Source organism: Ambystoma mexicanum, chromosome 10, assembly GCF_040938575.1.
Source record: "Ambystoma mexicanum isolate Mex_15411 chromosome 10, UKY_AmexF1_1, whole genome shotgun sequence".
Taxonomy (NCBI): domain Eukaryota; kingdom Metazoa; phylum Chordata; class Amphibia; order Caudata; family Ambystomatidae; genus Ambystoma; species Ambystoma mexicanum.
Window position 1 is genome coordinate 1,302,696,121 of NC_090932.1, and position 17,441 is coordinate 1,302,713,561.

A 17,441-nucleotide genomic window follows, 5' to 3' on the forward strand; every position below is an offset into this window, starting at 1 on the left:
CACATTGCAGAGCAAATGACAAGAACTGCAGAGAGGCAGAACTTGTTTCACTTAACCTTAGAAAATGGCCTCCTTTGAGTATTGTGCCCACGGAATTGTGAGACCTCCTATAAAGCCTGGTTTGGAGACCTCCCTAGAGGAGGGTCCCCTCTGAAAACAAGCAGGCCATCGAGTTGATTGTAAATGTCACCCGAATCCTCAGATGGCATGATTGTACCATGCCAAACATACCACCCATCACATCACAAAATACACTTAACCCAAGTATTTTCTTATATTACATTTTTAAGAATAGCCAAGCCTCACAATAGTCAAAATCTTTACTTCGATGGAATATTCTGTAAAAGAGGGGCCTAAGTCATATATATTTTTTTTTTGTCAGTAAAAAAAAAAATGTTGTTAAAGGGGAGTTATGGGTAAGTTGCACTAATAAAAAAAAGCTATGAAATTCAGTGAAAAAACTTTGTTAAAGGGACGTTATGAAAACCACCAGAAATTCCCCAGTTATGGTAAAATAAGCAACCATAACTTGTGCCACCACTCTGCACTTCTAAGACTAACACACAGGACATCAAAGATTACACCACAAATGTCACTGATGACGTCACTGATGACAACACCTATCAGGGCCACTTGTTTTTGTACACTGACATATCTAAGCCAGGTGGTTTTGTTCACTGACAGTCAGAATATGAAAATATAAAAGGTGCTATATATCTTGACGTTAACCTTCTTGTATGTACTTTCCTTAGGGATTGGTCTCAGCTCATGGTGCACACATATGGGGCAATAAGCAGGCTTCAAACACACAATTATTTGTATACATGATGATTAACTTTAATGTTATTGACATTTTCTGGCGATCTTTCTTTCTTCCTTACTTTAGTTTCCTTGTATGTGCCTCTGATTTGTATGCATTGTGGGTCTTCATATGTATTCTTTGTACTAACACAAGTATGTAGTAAATCTTGAATTATTAGCTATTTATTTCATGTTTAACATTACTAAAAACTCTGATAAGGTAGCATTCATTAGTTTACTATGCAAAATTACCAGATTAAAAATATTGTACTTCTGGTGCATGCTGCAGCCATTGCCTATGTGTATGTATGATTTGGTTCCTGTATTGACAACAACACTCCAATATAATGTTTTGTTTAGATGAACGCATTCTTTAATACATTCAGTAGTTTATGATAGGTCTCCCGATCACCCCTGACATCTTGTTACCAACATTATAAACACAACCCTTTGTAGGGACTGTTTTAAAATTAATTTACTATCTGATGTCATCGGTGATGTCATCAATGGCATTAGTGATATCATCTTTTTTATGTCCTGGGTGTTAGTATTAGCAGTGCATGGTGGTAGCACGAGTTATGGTTGCTTAGTTTACCAACTGTCAAATTTCTGGGGGGTTTCGATTTTACTTGTAACCATAACGGCCCTTTAACATAGTTTTTTCATTTAATTCTATTAGTGCAAATTAACCATAACGTCCCTTTTACAATGTTTTTCAGTGAATTTTGTAGGTTTTTCTTAGTGCAACTTAACCATAACGTCCCTTTAACAAAGTTTTTCAGTGAACTGCTTTTGCAAAACTATGCTTTCAGGTCCTTGCCAATGCTCCTCACATGAGTTTGCTGCAAATCCGCTATGTTTTATTTTTTTGAAAGTGTCAAAATGTACATACATACAATAGTCATATAACTTAGCCACCACATGATAAAATCCATTCAGACCTTACACAAACATTCAAGGTTAGGTCTATAATCTTTCTGAAAACATTTGTCCAACGGCAACAAAGTTATAAGCCATCTAAAAATGTTGAGACCTCTGCTCTAATTTTGCCACCTTCTTGCCAAATCCCACCAAACTTTGAAAAAACATTCATATATAGGTCTAAAATCCCTTTGCAAACCTTTGTGCAGATTCCTCAAATGGCACTACATTTGTAAGCCTTTAAAATATTTTGGGAACCCCCTCTTATTATGTTCCCTCTTGACAAAACAGCACCACACTTTGCAGAACCATTCAGAGTAAGGCCTAGAATGCAATTCCCAAATTTCATGTAGTTTTATTGAGTGGCGCCAAAGTTATAAGCCATCCAGAAAACTGCTTTTCACCAACCCTGTAATGCAGAAGTATGTATAGATGACCCCGAACATCTCAGATGTTCGCAAACATCACAGGACTGCTTAGGATATCTGGACTCTTCCCGGATATCGGAGTTGAAAATCCACCTGTTTTGGGGGATCTCTAAGGCCATATCCTATCCCATCCTCATCACCCCTCACCTCTCCAGTGATTGTTTTATTAGTTTGACATGTGCAATGTTGTGTTTTTAATATGTTTTTACCCCGCTGTCTGCAGACACAGGCCGCTGTCTGCGGATCCAACATGGCGGACATTTCCAAAAATCTGACCAGTCTCATGTTTTTCACCATCCAATCTGTGGGAGCGTTTGATGTCTGCAGACATCACGTCGTCCTCTGGGCCATTCAGAAGCCCGCCCGCGGACTGAACAGGGAAGTGAGTCCGCAAAGCGAACCCAGATATCACTAATTTACTTTTACCTACTTTTTGGTTGCTTAAAAAAAAATACTGGATGGATTTACACCAAATTTCCAAAACCAAGCTTTCGGGACCAACCTGCTGCTCCTGCAGCAAATTTGGTGAGAATTCATCCAGCGGTTTGGGCTGTAGACGTGAGCCATATTTATTTTCCATTGTGTGTATGGGAAAAACCACACATTTTGTGCCCCCCTCCATATCTTTGACCCCCCAGACGAAACAACACCAAACTTCACAGAATCGATATGATTGTGCCATATACCTGTTTTGCAAAGTTTCATGAGGATTCGTCCAAGGGGAGCAAAGGTATAAGCCGCCCAAAAAGTGCTCTTCCCATGGGTTGAGCAACTTAACCATAACTACACCGCCGCTGCCACAGGCCGTGTAATATATATATATATATATATATATATATATATATATATATATGGCCATGTAGTTATGGTTAAGTTGCTGTTTCCATAGGAAGAGCACTTTTTGGGCGGCTTATAACTTCGCTCCCTCTGGACGAATCCTCACCAAACTTTGCAAAAAAAGTATATGGCACACTCAGAATTTGTTTGCAAAGTTTTGGTGAGGGTTGGTCCAGGGGGGGCAAAGTTAAAGGGGGGTCCAAACATTTCTTTTTTTCCCATAGACATAATGGGAAAAAACTTTGCTCACGCCTACAGCCCAAACCGCTGGACGGATTTACACCAAATTTGCGGCAGGAGTGGCGGCTTGGTCCTTTGGTGTAAATCCGTCCAGTAGTTTCTTTTTAAATGACCAAAATGCAAAGCAAAAAAATTAGGGATATCTATGTCCGCTCCGCAGACTCACTTCCCTGTTCGATCCGTGGACTGGCCTCTGATTGGCTGTGCTGTCCACGGACTGGCCCCCGATTGGCCAATAAAATTCACGGACATTTGCGTAGTCTGCGAACACCGGGACACGTCCGCTGATTGGATGGTGAGAAAACGTGAAATGCGTCTGTTTTCTTGAATCGCCCGCCATCTTGGATTCGCAGACTTTTTTGGGGTCCGCGAACAGAGCGGTGAAAACTTTTTTTTAAAAAGCAGCATTTCACTTGTCAAACTCAACAAACAATCTCTGGGGTGGTGGGGGGATGAGGATTCGATTGGATATGGCCATAAGAAGCCAAAAAACGGGTTGTTTCACCCCCGGAAGGTCCGCGAACACTCTGGATGTCCTGGGACAGTCCTGTGGTGTTCGCGGACACTTCAGATGTCCTAGGACATCTGTACCTATTTCTGCATTACAGGGTTGGGGAAAAACAGTTTTTGGATGGCTTATAACTTTTGCGCGACTCAATGAAACTGCATGTCATTTTGCAATTTTATTCTAGAACTAATCCTGAATGGTTTTGCAATGTTTTGGGGATTCTGTCAAGAGGGGGCAAAATTAGAGAGGGGGGCTTCCAAAATATTCTAAAGGCATATAAATGTGGTGTCATTTGACGACTCTGCACAACATTTGGCAAAACGATTTTGGATCTAGATATAAATGGTTTTCTAAAGTTTGGTGGGATTTTCTCAAGAGGAGGCGAAATTAGAGGGCGGGACTCAACATTTTTTGATGGCTTATAACTTTGTTGCTATTTGACGAATGTGGACAAAAGTTTTGAGAAAGATTATAGACCAAACCTTCAATGTTTATGTAAAGACTGAATGGATTTTGTCGAGTGTGGGCTAAGTTATTTGACTATTGTATGTACATACATTTTGACACTTTAAAAAAAATAAAACGTGGGTGGATTTTCGAGCAAACTCGTGAGGAGCATTGGCAAGGACATTAAAGCATGGTTTTGCAAATGTGCCCGTGTTTTATTTTTTGACAAGTTTAATAATGTAGGTACAAAAAATAGTCATATACCTTTGGAGACTGAGGTATAGCATGTGGCCTTGGGCAGTAGCCAGATTGTCTGGGTCATGGCATAAGGTTATTGCACGGACAATCTGGCTACTGGCCATGACTGCTAGGGACGGAAAATAGTGTTAAAGTGGCTATATCTACCTGGGACCGGCTATGTGGTAAAGATATTAGAAGGTAGGATAGGTTTGAAAGGGAAAAAAAGTGCTTGTGGTAATATGCTCATGGGGTTTTGCGGGCTGCCATGGCAAGGGAAGAGGGGTTGTGTATGGAGCCCCGCCTTCTCTTTCCATGTTGGCTGTCTTGGAAAAGGATTGTCCTTCCTACAGCGGGATGCCGCAGGCGTCCCGCTATAGGAAGAAAAATCTATGTTTTAGCACCCTGGGTTTCCGCTTTTGGAACCAGGGGTGCTAATGGCCTTTATCCCCCATTTCAGGGGCTGCAATGGACGATAATGGTCCATAGCCCTCCTTATTTATTCATTTATTTATAACGCACCAATGCCCGCAGACATCAGACTGTGTGGTTACAGTATTTGTTGAGGAAGATGAGGTGGAGGAAGACAGCTTACTACTTGCTGAGAAAGGAATAACCTTTCTGAGAGCATTGCGGTCATTGGATTTGGTGTGGCGGCGCATGGAGGTGGTCCCGTAGGAGTACCGTCCAGGTAGTCTGCGAATGAGTACAAAATTGCACTCAGTGCATTTCACTTTGGTAGCTTTAGCCTTTGGTACACTCCCAACAGTAGCAAAGAACTGGTACACCCATTATTCGATCTTGGTTCTAGAAGTAGGCACTTCCTCTACCTCATCTTCTTGGTCCTCTTCATTGTCTTTAAAAGTACTGTGCTTTTTTTGTTGTGAAGGTCCTCCAGCTGGTGGTGGTGGTGGCTCTTAGGGATGAGGGATGGCAATAACTGATGCCATTTTTAAGATAAATAGCAGTTTTGATAAAATTCTTCCAAGTATGTACTGTGTACTAGATTGGTAATGGATAATGAGTACGAAAAGGTGTCGGAGGTGTGCAAGGGAAATTTTGAAGTTGAAAGTTCCTAGATCAGTAGAAAATGCAGTTCCGAACTGTCTTTGAAGGACGGATCTTATCGTGAAGTGCAGACGGGTTCTCGGACACGTTATCATGCCGCGCGCCTGTGTATGGTCATGTGGCACTGTCCGGAAGGTCCGCAATTAAGTCAGATGTTCGTAGATATCTACGGACGCAAAACTAGTTGAAATAGTTGTAAAAAGTGTATAGAAGTATTAACAATGATTCTCGAAGGTGGGAAATGGCAGAGTTTTAACGTGACACTTTGTAAATTGGACACAAATATTGTTATATTTGGTAAGTATGATATTAGTAAGTTGTAGGAAAATAGCATGCACTGGTAAAACCCATGAAATTCAATGAAAAAACTTTGTTAAAGGGACATTATGGTTAAATTGCACTGATAAAAACCTATGAAATTCAATGAAAAAACTTTGTTAAAGGGACGTTATCGTAAAGTTGCACTAATAAAGACTGTCCTGGGTGTTAGTCTTAGCAGTGCACGGTGGTGGCACGGGTTATGGTTGCTTAGCTTACCATAACTGGCAAATTTCAGGGGTTTTTCAATTTTACTTGTAACCATGATGTCCTTTTAGCAACGTTTTTTTACTGAATATATATTTTCAGTAAAAAAACGTTGTGCTACTAAAAACCTATCAAATTCAGTAAATAAACTTTGTTAAACGGACGTTATGGTTCAAAGTAAAACCGAAAAACCCCTGAAATTCACCAGTTATGGTAAGGTAAGCAATCATAACTCGCACCACCGTGCACTGCTAACACTAACACACAGGACATCAAAGATGACATCACAAATGTCATTGAGGACATCACTGATGACATCACATGTCTGGTTGATAGGTTTTTAGTAGCGCGACTTAAAACCATAACGTCCCTTTAACAAAGTTCTTTTACTGAATTTCATAGGTTTTTAGTAGGACAACTTAACCATAATATCCCTGACTTTATATGCATGTAACATAGAACATACTGAACCTCCAGCTAGTGATTTAGATATCCGCAAACTGTGCGAATGTCTGCGGACGGACGCGGACAACAGCAACACTACCCAAAAACTCAGGGGTATCTTAAATTGTTATATCATGCATTATGAACACTGCACAAGTTGAAAAACCAACACACAAACACATTATATGTAGCAATAAATAAGAAGTAGAACCTATATATCTAAACACATCAACCATCCATTTAAATACCATATATACTAAAATGGAATATACCAAAACAAGAAAGATATGCTTCTAACATAATTACCTCACAGAAACTGCACAAATAGGAGCAACAGCAGATCTACAGAAGAGTGAGAAGACAACTTAGCACAATCTAGTAAGTAAACTTATTTTGTCTTATACATTTCTAAAATGTCTATATTCGATACAATAAAAGTAATATATATTTTTTTTCCTCACAGAAATGTCAAATACTTAAGAATGGCTTGAGGAGAATTTCCCACATGGTGAAATGTCTGAAGATAGTGAAACTAATGGTCGACACTTCTCTATATAACCAAATTAATAAGCATTACTTTATGTGCACTTAACATATATATATTTTTTTTAACAGACCATACAAACATTGAAAACAATACACAACAAGATACTTTAGAACAAACTCTCCAGTGCATGGAAGAAAAAATTAACAAGCTCATGACAAATTTCCACCTTTTGAAAGGTTTTGTGTAGGACCATATAAAAGAAAAAATTAGATATCATTGTGCAACATGTACCTGCCCCCCCTCTCCATATCCCAGTCAATTATCCCCAAACCCTCCCCACATAGAAAAACGTTTTGATAAGACTTCCATCCCATCTTCTCCTGTCCATCCTCTTGAAAACCCCAATTCCCACATGTTTGTGTCAGTTTCTTCTTCCCCTTCTCTATCATAAATTGTACATATATATAATATAATGAAAAACAAATGTTATGTGTGTGTTAATTTAGTCCTTTCTTTAAAAAAAAGTCAGTTTTAGTGTCCGCGGACAACACGGGTGTCGGAATGTTCGTAAGTAGACGAAATGGGGGTGTCCTGAGGACACTACGCCTGTCCGTATTGTCCGTAGGCAAGTTGAAACTGTTCTAAGAACTCACACGGTGTCCTTAAATGTTCGTAAGTAGAAGAAATGGGGGTGTCCTGAGGACACTATACCTGTCCGTACTGTTCGTAGGCAGGTTAAAACTGTTCTAAGAACACATCAAGTGTCCTGGGATGTTCGTAAATAAACAAACTGTGGGTGTCCTGAGGACACTATGCCTGTCTGCATTGTCCGTAGGCAAGTTGAAACTGTTCTAAGAACTCACGCGGTGTCCTGAAATGTTCATAAGTAAATGACATGGTGGTGTCCTGAGGACACCATACCTGTCCATACTGTTCGTAGGCAGGTTGAAACTGTTCTAAGAACACATCAAGTGTCCTGGGATGTTCATAAATAAACGAAATGGGGGTGTCCTGAGGACACTATGCCTGTCCGTAATGTCCGTAAGCAAGTTGAAACTGTTCTAAGAACTCACACGGTGCCCTGAAATGTTCGTAAGCAAACGAAATGGGGGTGTCCTGAGGACACTATACGTGTCCCAACTGTTCGTAGGCAGATCGAAACTATTCTAAGAACACATCAAGCGTCCTGGGATGTTCGTAAATAAACAAAATGGGGGTGTCCTGAGGACGCTAGACCTGTCCGTATTGTTCATAGGCAAGTTGAAACTGTTCTAAGACCACATCAAGTGTCCTTGGATGTTCGTAAATAAACAAAATGGGGGTGTCCTGAGGGCGCTATGCCTGTCTGTATTGTTTGTAGACAAGTTGAAACTGTTCCAAAAACAACCGCCTGTCCGTAACTGTTCCTTTCACTTGTGTCGCACTTTTAATTAGTTTCAGGACCCAAACACTGTCCGTATACTATCTACGCACATGCGCACCACACCCATAAATCCTACGAACATCGCGCCTGTCCGTAGCTGTCCGTCACACTTGTGTCGCACTTTTAATTAGTTTGAGGACCTGAACACTGTCCGTAGAACACCAACGCGCATGCGCAAAACAGTTCCCGTGCATTTGGTGTCCTGCAGACACCCGTTCCCTTCGCAGACATGTTCGTGGCGCCATCATGTGACCGCGCCCCCGCTGAGCATGTGTTCTGATTGCGGACACTGTTCGTGTCCCCAAACAATTTAAAAGTACCTTTTCAAGCAATCCACAATAATTTATAATAATAAATCACCATAGCACATGTCCCAGACAATAATCCTGACTTTTGGGACTTTTTGAGCCTTTTCTGATGTTCGATCTGTCCGCGGACAGCGCGGGTGTCCGCGAATCACGCACCAGCACCCCTATAAAAGGCCACACCCCAGAGCTCATTCTCATTGTGCTTTTGGCTATCTGACAAAGCATTGTCTACTTTGGCTGGTATTTTGCTGCTCTTGCTGCAGCTTTCCATCAGACCTGATGGCATCAATGCTTGCTGCTCCAGCTGGTGCTACATCTGTCTCCGCACCACCCCCTCCACCTCCACCACCTCCCCAAGGGCCTGAAGAGGGGAACAGGAGTGAGGATGTAGAGGAGGATGAAGAGGATGAAGAGTATGAGGTAGTGGAAGTCCCTACTACCAGCACTTACCGTGACTCTTGGGTGTGGCGGTTATTTACCATTCATGGTAACGTATCCAAGGTGCGTGCGAACAAAGTCACCTGCAACAAGTGCAAAATGGTGCTCAGTCGCGGGAGGTTTGGTTCGTACAGCTTTGGTACGACAACTATGAAGCGACACCTAACGTCGTTCCACGGTGGAGCCATTCGCAAGGTTGTACCTTGCAAGGAGCGTAGTAGGTTGAGTTCCGCTACTACATCCTCCGTTTCCGCTCCTTTCACCACAAGGGACACTCCTGTGGGAGAACGCATCCCTCCAGCTTCCTCACAGGCCATTCATAATGCTGATGACCCTTACCTTTCGAGGGTCACAGTTTTGTGTATGTACTGCGACACAGTACTCTGCAGGGGGAGAGACTTTCTAGTGCTTTCGAGACTGGAGTCAAGGAGCATGAGAAGATTTCCTACCTACCTAAGTAAGGCCCACCCTACATCTTCCTCTCTCCACCTGCCCTTTCTTATCCCCATGGTTGGTGTCCCCCCTTACCCTCCTTTCCCCTCCTCTCCTAGTGTGTTGTGTGCAAAAAACCAAAAAAAATATAAGACAACAAAAATCCCCAAAAAAGGCTCTTTTCAGAGCCGCCTTTCACAGTTTAAAAACAGAAGTGGCAAATAAATGGAGCAGGGCCCTTTGTATTTTTTAGAAGTCCGTGGACAGTTCGCAGCCATCTAAAATTTTGGGGTGTTGCCCTATTATAACCATTGCACTTTTCTCTGGGAGGAAGTGGTGGCTCTGAAAAGAGCCTTTTGGTGGTGTTTCTTTGTGTTTGAAAAACTTGAAATGGTCAACACCTACTGCAAAATGGATGGCTGTAATTCCAAAAACCGTTGCAATGCATTTTGTACATTTCTCAGAAAAATCTGATTGCCAGCATAAGTAATATGTACTCGATCTCTGCGAAAAATGTATGTGCTACGAAACATAATATTTTCATTGTGAAAAGAGGACATGCCACAAACAGCCTTATTGACATTGCGCCTCACTTTCTCCATTTGTGGACCAAATGAAGAAAAACGCAGCCACATTTGTCTCTGCGCAATCCAAGAAAAAATTACTTGAGAATTTGGAAACATGTCCATGACCTTCCCAAGTCCTTCTTTCATTGCAAATTGCAAAGAAATTCCAGACACATGTCCTAAACTATTCCCTCCACAATGAATTATCATTATGTCTGCATGATGCTCTGTCTCCAAAGTAGCACAGAGAGGTACCAAATCCAGCCACTTCATTCCACGCACTCCATGCCAGTGCACTTCCACATGTGGGAATCCAAGATCTACAGCTACTCCACAGCTTTCTGCATGCACCTTCAACCAATGTATCCACGAGTCTCCCAAAATCCAGACAATCTGTTTTCTGAAACACACAGCCATAGCTATCTGTTTTTCTCTCAGGAAAAAGACTTTTTGACAAACTCCTGACACAACACACCCACTAAACTTTACTGACCAATCCCTTGCTCTGCTCATTCTCATTTGCATACCTCCCCACACCAAAATCCCCATATGTAACACGCAATGTCTGCGGACTACTGCCATGTCCGCGGACATATCGTAACATGGACAGGCCTTCTACCATTTCCAATTCACTCTCTGTGCCATTCCCTGATTGGACACAGCTAAGCAGTCACACAACCATCCACCAATCACATCCAAGACCTCTACATCTAACTCCATCATCATAGATCAGCACTTCAAATGTACTGTTAATCACTCTGAGTACAAGTGTCATATCATTGGAAAGCACCTACTACAAGAACTACTGTACAAGTCTCCAAGATGTCTACTTGCAGCTGCATGCATATCCATATCCATGAACACAAACTACAGGTATGCATATTTTCTGTATAGTGCATGTACAATTCTTATAAATGCATATAAACAGATTAACTGTCTTTTAACCTGTATAACCTATAAAATGAACTTACTGTCATTTTTCCCCATCTGCTATAATGAACTGTCACTTCCAAACATATCTGCTATTTAATTTCTTCTTACACACACATTTGCAAAGCATGTTGAACTAACATATTCAAAGTAAAATATAAAGACTGCACATAGTCAAACGAAATTGCATGCACACACTATGTTCAGATATCAAACAAGAATACTTCTACAAAAACATAAAAATCAATGGGCCTCATTACGAGGTAGGAGGTAGCCATGGTGCTATTAGCGCCATGGCTACCCCCTTACCGCATTTTGGGTCCGTGTTCCCGGAATGGGGACTTACCATGTCATTCTGACCTTTGCGGGACCGGTAAGTCCCATTCCGGGAACCATTCCCCATTCCCATTTGAGCCCCCATAGGGCTCAATGGGAAGGTGGCAATAACGGTACCATAAATTATGGTACCGTTATTGACCGCATTGTCCCTTTGCGGGTCCCGTCCTTGACGCCTGCTAAAAGCAGGCGTTAAGGAAGGATCCGCAAAGGGAAATCGTAGTAGGGCGCAAAAGGATTTCCAGCACCGGTGTCATTACCGGTGCCCGGTATCCCTTTGCGCCCTACTTGTAATGAGGCCCAATTGTCTAAATTAACATCAGTGCTATAAACACACAAAATTACTAACTTCTTTCCTTTACAATTGAAGTGAAGACCACTCTCCTGAAAAGCAGCAGCAGAATCTGAAGTACAAACAACAACTCAGAAGAAACCTGCTTATTCCACACAAAAAAGTTAGTTAAATACCACCATAATATTTTTACTGTTACTCAAACACACTGTGGGGTTCATTCATGGTATTTCTATGCCAAAAAACTGAGATTGTGCACCATTCTGCCCACAAATCCCCATTTTTCGGTGCACAAATGACATAACTCAGCCCCTAGAATGTTAGTATTGTAGAACAAAGAACTGTTTTAATTCTATACCATTAGATTTACTATTTGTGCTTCTCCTCACCACCAGCTTACTTTCTACTATCATCTGAACCCCAGTATAGTAACACACAAATTCAAGAATAGCCATCCCAACTAGTTGTAGTTGCCCAATGCACAATCACACACCATCACATACATCTTTAACATCATACTCAGGCACTCATGCACACAGCACACATACATTGCAGAACAGCCCAACCCATACTTTCTTTATTTTTTTCAACAGTCCCCAAAAAGCAAGTCCGTAGAAAGCAACGCAGAAGTAGAGCAAATGAAAATAGAAGTGTCCAAAATAAGCATCCATCTCTAGCAGAATTTGTACAAAAAGTTCAAACAAAACAGCTAATACAGTCATTTAGCGAAACAAAATAAGCTCCAAGTACAGAAACTTTGCCTCCTCTATCAAAATGTAAAACGAAACAGAAAACAATTGACAAGAATTCAGCTACCACTACTGCTAAAACTGCTCCTACAAATCTTGATATAGTGCCAAGTAAGCATACCAAAAAAAGTATTTTAGCAAAAATGTTCCGCCACAGATTCCTTCAAAATCTTATAAAAACAGGAGTGAAATCATGCACAACCCGGAGAGAAATCATGCACAACCCTTAAAACCTAGCATAGAAAATTAATCTTAGAAGCTTTGATAGACAGTGCAATCCTTCTCAAAAGAAAGTTATTTATTTTAGTGTTAAACAAAATGAAACCACTAACAAAACTAATGACTAAATTACAAAAAAGACTTCTCAATAAACGAAATGTCAACAAAAATAACTTCTTAAATATCTGTGGAGGTGAGTGGAGTCACACCACAAGCACAGAACCATATTTTAATGAGGAAGCATACAAACAAAAGCAAACAAATACAATTGCCATACATAGCAGTGGACGAGGTTATGAAAAAGTTAATAATACCATAATGGAACAAGAAATACTGCTTACAAAAATATCCCCAGAAAACTCAGAATTACCCCTCCATTCGACTGAACTAGAACGTCTAGTATACAAATGGCCATGCACGTCAATGTGTAACATTCCCAAAAAATCTTTCAAGTCTTTACGCCAATTCCTCAGTCAGTATGTGAAAGGCAAAGACAAAATCAAAATGAAACTACTGCAAAATATGGATACCTGTCCAGTGAGTAAATACACAGGGCTACAAGAACATTCATTAGCCTGCATTTCAGGACCTATTTGCAAAACCACCTTCCATCATATAAAAATGATATCATCACATCATTCAACTATAAGAAATCTAGTCTATAAACTGTACTATGCTAAAAGTCCTGCTTTAGCACTAGCAAATTTAAATAACTTTATTCTACATGGTACAGCCAAAGACCTACTCGAAGAAATCGACTATATCCAGAAAAAATATTTTGGAAGTGAATGCCACTTACAAAATGCAATAGCTTTACAACAGACTAGCAACAATTCTACGCATGGCAACCTTCTACTATACACATACAAAAAAGAAATACTGAAATTTAAAAGTACATGTCCTGAAGTACCAAACCATGTGTGTGTGTTGCCGCAGAACATTTTATAAAAGTAACACAAAAACTGTAGACCTAACACACAAAATAGAAGACAATGAAGATTCTAAATGGTTTGAATTAGCTCTCTACCTTATAGCAGAAAACAAATACGAAATAACTGACCCCTTAATACTTTGCAGTTACTGCACTATAAAACTTGACAACTCCTTCACATGCTATCACACATAATTTGGAATTATTCCCACTACCAAAACCCCTACAACAACTCAATTTATATGAGAGCATCATAATTCAAACAGTGCACCCCTTTCAAGCAATGATACGCCTTCAACCAAAAACAGCAAAATTACCTCCCTCTGAATTGGTGAAAGGCATTGGTGGCAAAGTAGTGTATTTACCATTAGATCTAAAACAAAATGTGCACACTCTGGGAGTGCAATGTCCAATAGAGCAATCTTTAATTATCTTAGTAAATGGTGTACCTACAAAAGACAAATCAATTTGGCAACAACAACTGGTAGATTTACATAAAGTTAGACAAGCCTTGCAATATCTAAAAGACAATAATGAATACTACAGAGAAATGAATATTGAAGGAAACCACTGAAATAATTCAAGAGTCACCAGAAACTGGTCAATCTGAGCTTCTAGATCCTGCTACAGTATCCAATATTTTAGACCATTATACAAGTCTTCCATTGCACTCTAATGACACCATAGAAGATGCACTAGAAACGTACCAAATGCGACAAACGAAAGGATCACCAATCAGCATATGGAAAAAAAGTATAGAAGCACGTGCTTTTCCTCTACTCTTTCCTACTGGCAAAGGAGGAAGGTACAATCATAGACCTATTCAAATAACAGCATCAGAATACCGCTCATTACGGATGTATTCTGAAGATCCTAGATTTAGACAAAATGTGGAATACATATTCCACCTACTCTTTGAAAATGAACTAGCAACTCTATGTTACGGAGTTGCACACACATTAAAATCAGGAACCCACTTTCAAAATATGTCAGCTATACAATTATTACAAAAAGTGCAAGAAAAAGATGAGGTTTTACAATCAAGTATTACAAATCTATTAGCAAACATGCGTGGTACTAAAGAGTACTGGTTCTGACATCATGGAGATGTACGTTGTATGATAAGAAACCTTGGCCCACCCACTTTGTTTGTTACATTAAGTTGTGCAGAATATGCATGGGAAGATTTACATGATTTCCTACGCATTTCAAACAAAAGCAAAACAAACGTAGATATACTAACACCTGGAGAACTTTGTTCTCTAGATCCTGTTAATGTTTCAAGATATTTGCATCATCGCTTCATTGCTATGCTACACTTTATTTGTAATAAAACTTTTCCTCCCCTCAGAGAAGTGCAACACTTCTTTTAGAGAAAAGAATACCAAGCCAGAGGAGCACCACATATCCACATGCTTTTATGGATTAAAGATGCTCCTAAATTTGGTCAAGACAATGATGCCACTGTGTTACAGTCTATCGAAAAATATGTCACTTGTGAAATTCCATCGGAAGCAACAAATAGTGATCTTTATGCACAAATTTTACAATTTCAAAGACACAAATGTGGCAAATATTGTCATCGCAAATACAAAAACAAAGGGAAATATTACACCAAATGCTGATTTGGTTTCCCTAGACCAGTTACAAAAACAGGTCAAGTGAACAACTTCATGTCTTCAGTTAGACGTAGTGTTAAAGGTAAATCACCTAAAAATACATATTACATAAAAAGAACAGAAGAAGAAAAATATATCAATGATTACAATGCAATCATTGCCCTCTTATGGAATGCAAACATAGATGTGCAGTACATTGCAGACAAGTCCACTGCAGTTGCACGATATGTTACAGCATACTTAACCAAAGCAGAAAAAACAGAGCTTCAAGACCTCTGGAATGACCTGTCGTCAGACAAAACACTGTCTCAAAAATTGTACAGCTTGGGCATAAAAATGCTCTCCCATAGAGAATGTGGCTCCTATGAAGCAGCAGATCGTTTAACCGGTACTGCTTTGTATGGAAAATCTGAAAATATAGTATGGCTAAGTCTTGGTCCTGCTAAATCTATAAAAAGAGTTCTCAAATCATACGACAACATAGAAACAATAGCCAAAAATGATCCCAACAGCCAAGACATTTTGAAAAACAATTTGCTGGACACATACGACCCAAACAGAAGTACCACTTTGGAAACCATGTGTCTATACCACATAGCCCAAAACTTCACATACAAAAATAATATAAAACCCGATGAAAAAAAAGGTAGATACAGAGTGACAAATTGTGAAGGCAGCTTAGTAAAACTCACCAAACCAAGTTTAATTAATCATATCAAATTGTCATTAAAGACTCCTCAACATAAAGAATTATATTGCATGTCCCTGCTACAACTCTTTAAACTATGGAGAAAAGAAGAAGAAATACTAGATAACTATGACTCCTACGAAGATGCTTTCAAAGCAAATGAAAGCACTATAACCGATGTAAACTTTACACACTACAAAACAATGTTGCACAATGAACAGCAACACGAAGAAGAACTCCAGGCCCAACTAGATAAGGACACTCCTGACAGTAGTCAACCTTCTGTAACAGTAAACCAAGAACCACTGGGACAGCCACTACTAGCAAATGAGGCAGAATTAGCTATGACAGAAGTAGAAAACACCATGTGGCAGTATGAAGATAAAGAAGACTTAACTATACTACAATCAAAACTAAACAATGAGCAGCGTAGCATTTTTCAAGAAGTAACAAAAGAAATTGCACATGGTGTATAACATGAAAATAAAGAATGCACCTGCCAAAATTACAAACCTATAATACTGTACATCAGTGGTGAAGCTGGTTCAGGCAAAACATTCTTAATCAAAATCATCAGCAAGTTCCTTCAACAATTGACAAACAACAAACTGTCAGCTGTTGTCACTGCCCCCACAGGTTTAGCTGCCTACAACATAGGCGGTGTCACTTTACACCGATTACTACTCCTGCCAGTAGAACACAAAAACAAATTAGACTATTACAAACTTTCTACAGAAGCTGCAATGGAACTACGCAGAGTGTTAAAACAAATGAAAATGCTACTAATAGATGAAGTGAGCATGGTCTCCAACCTAATGTTGGCTTTGATTCACCTCAGATTACAAGAAGTACTCAAAACAAACTACGAAGAGCTCTTTGGAGGAAAACACATTATTGTTTTCGGAGATTTTCTTCAATTGACATCAGTGAAAGGTGAACCTATTTTTAAAACCTTAGGACACAAACTCTGCCATAAAACTGTTGGCAGCATAGGAAATGTCAAACTTTGGCAACATTTCCAATACAGAGAATTAACAGAAAACATGCGGCAATCTGCAGATCTCACTTATGCCAACATCTTAAAAAGTATTAGAGTTGGTATACTATCTCAAGAAGCACAAGCAATATTGAAAACCCGGCACATTCATGTACTTTATGGCGATAATGCATGTGCTACTGATGTTTTGGAAGAATTAGCGCACAAAAATGTCAATTGTATGGCCTTGCCCAGCTCCATCCCTGGATCTCAGGCCCCCCCACATCTAGTTCCGGCTGTTACACACAGAGCCCAGTAGGGTAAAGGCGCCCTAACGGCCACTTAACTAAAAAACACTAAACGGGGGTGAATGGACTAGCCCCGAAAGGCTCCCTTATAAGACAACAGTTACAGTGCAGACAGTGCACTAACCATCCAGTTCCAGGCCCGACTTCCCCAGGCCATAGCAATAACTATAGTCAAGTCCCACAGTCTCCAGCTGCACCCTCTCCCGTCGTCGATCACTTATCTCTCATTTCCACCTTTATCCGCCTGGACATCCGGCTCCTGGGGGCTGCCCTGCATGTCCAG

The 17,441-nt window shown here is 40.2% G+C and overlaps 1 protein-coding gene across 4 annotated transcripts in view; it reads right to left on the reverse strand.

Moving 5' to 3' along the window:
* The window catches only part of GAL3ST1 (galactose-3-O-sulfotransferase 1), a 228,758-nt gene that overhangs the window by 37,573 nt on the left and 173,744 nt on the right, over positions 1-17,441 (reverse strand). Inside the window, exon 3 of one of the 4 annotated variants that reach the window (XM_069619317.1) lies at positions 6,763-6,798. The exons of the other annotated variants lie outside the window; for them this stretch is intronic. The gene's annotated coding sequence lies outside the window, so the exon portion shown is untranslated. The remainder of the gene's footprint in view (positions 1-6,762; positions 6,799-17,441) is intronic. 4 annotated transcript variants of the gene reach the window in all.